At 32.4% G+C, this 2,438-nt stretch overlaps 1 long non-coding RNA gene across 1 annotated transcript; it reads left to right on the top strand.

Annotated features, from left to right (window-relative positions):
• The first annotated feature begins 269 nt into the window (after nt 1-269).
• On the top strand, nt 270-2,031 carry LOC132598908 (uncharacterized). The gene is made up of 2 exons (XR_009566735.1): nt 270-910; nt 1,667-2,031. It is a non-coding gene; the product is annotated as an uncharacterized LOC132598908 (long non-coding RNA).
• The last annotated feature ends 407 nt before the right edge of the window (nt 2,032-2,438 follow it).

A 2,438-nucleotide genomic window follows, 5' to 3' on the forward strand; every position in this document is an offset into this window, starting at 1 on the left:
GCGTGAGGTTGTCTTCCTGTATTGCATCTTTTCTGTCAAAGATAGTTTTACTTTTGGGACTGGTACCGCAATTTTTTTTGCTGACTGTAGCAATTTAATAATAATAAAAAATTAAAATAGTTATTTGATCTCGAAAAATCATGGCACCGTAAAAGTTGTTTGATTACAACTGTTGGAGTACTGCCGTTTCATTTGTTATATTAGTTAGTGTTGATGGGTTAGCTCAGAGAGAAGAAAGTTATTTTTTTTAGATAAAAAAGTTACTCTTTTCAAAAAAAAGGAAGTCACGTTTTTCTTCTAAAAAAGGTCCCTTTTTTTTCCAGAAAAATGTGACTCTAAAAGTTGTGTGTGTTACGAAAAGCTTCTTTGAACAAATGTGCATGTTGCGAACAGACTCTTAAGGTAATTATATTTACCTGGTATTGCTTCAAAAGTAAGACCTAATTTACAAATTTTTCTTCTTCTCTCTATTGTTTTCTACAACTCACAAAAACTTATTCTTGTGGGAAATTTCGAATTAATTGTAAATTTATTGGCTTTGTAAAATTCTGGAGGAATTCTGCCACCATCCCTGTAGCAATGCAGTGGGAAGCTTAAATTCCTTAAGACCAGAGATTATAAAGCCAATCTTTCTTCCCCAAATATTATTTTCTAACAATCTTAAGGAATTTAATCACTGCATTGGAGGCTACTGGAAGTGATACTGTTTTCAACAAGTTGTTCGAAGTATTCAAACTGGACCGCTTTGATGGCTCAAATTTCACCCGCTGGAAAGACAAGTTGTTGTTTTTTCTTACGGAGTTAAAGAATTGCTTATCTACTAAGTTTTGATCTTCTGACAATTCCAGAACCTACTGCTCAGGATACTGACAAAATCAAGGCAACACGCAAGAAACGCGAAGATTATGAGGTGTGTTGTAGGGGGTTTATTTTAAACTCATTGTTTGATCGTTTATATGATTTATTTTGTCCTCTTAAATCACACAAGAAATCTGGAAAACCTTGGAGCATAAATACACTACTGTGAAACAAGGAATATATAGATTCCTTGGTCTGAAATTCTTTTATTTTCAAATGGTAGATGGAAAATCTATTATGGAACAGGTTAATGAGTTGCTTCTCTTGATTTGTAGACTTAAAGATTTTAAAGTTGATGTTTCTGAATCTCTTCAAGTGGCTGATGTACTTGCAAAACTACCAGCCACTTGGAATGATTATAGGAAAAAAGTATTACATTCTTCCAAATACTTAATGTAGACCAGCTGACAAAGCATATTCGAATTGAAGAAGAAACACGAAAACTTGAAAATAAATATGCTGCAGAAACTGGTTCAAAAGTGAAATATGTTGAGTCTAGCAAGAGAATTAATTCTAGCAAATCTGGAAACAAGGTTGGAAAAAGAGAAAATTAGATGCTACTCAAAACGAAAATTCTTCTAACAATAAGAAAGGACCATGTTATAACTGTGGCAAACCCATTTTAAGAGAGACTGCAGATTTTTGAAGAGGTAGAAAAAGGAAAAAAATGCTGGACAGAAGAATGTTAACAATGTTGAACAAAAACAAGCATCTTCTTCGGATATTGTAGCAATGGTTTCTGCTTTTTATAGTTTGCACCTGAGTATGGTAACTGAGTGCAACATGGAAACGACTTTGAAATCTACAGATTGGTGGTATGATTCTGGTGCTACCATTCATGTTTGCAACGACAAGAGTTTCTTTTAACACTACGAAGCAGCAGCAAGTGACGAAAAGGTTTTAATGGGAAATCACGACACTGCCAAGGTCCTTGAAAAAGGAACAGTTGAACTGCAATTTACTTCTTCAAAGAAGTTGATTTTAATAAATGTTCATCATGTCCTGATGTTAGGAAGAATTTAATTTCGGCAAATTTATTATGTAAGAAAGGCCTCAAAGCTATTACAGAGGTAGAAAATATTATCTTCTTTAAGAATGTGTATTTGTAGGACAAGGCTACTCATGTGAGGGCATGTTCAAATTAAATATTAATAAAGTTGATGTTTTTGCTTATATGATTGAGTCATCTATTAATTTATGGCACGCTAGACTTTCACATGTTAATTTTAGATATGTTAAGTTTATGTCAAAAAATTAATTAATTCGCGTAGAGAAATATGAATAAAAAAATGTGAAATATGCATACAAGCCAAGATGACTCAGAGATCTTTTCCAAAAAATGAATTGAGTGGTCATTTAACTAGAGGTGGAAATAGATACTTTATTACTTTTATAGATGATTATCCTAGATACATGTATGTTTACTTAATGAAAACTAAAGATCAAGCCTTTGACATGTTTAAAAGTTACAAAGCTTTAGTGAAAAATCAATTGAAAAAAAGAATTAAAATTCTACGTAATGATCGAGGAGGCGAATATCTTTCCAATGAGTTTTATGTATTTTGTGAAGAAAATGGTTT

Source organism: Lycium barbarum, chromosome 1 (assembly GCF_019175385.1).
Source record: "Lycium barbarum isolate Lr01 chromosome 1, ASM1917538v2, whole genome shotgun sequence".
Taxonomy (NCBI): Eukaryota; Viridiplantae; Streptophyta; class Magnoliopsida; order Solanales; family Solanaceae; genus Lycium; species Lycium barbarum.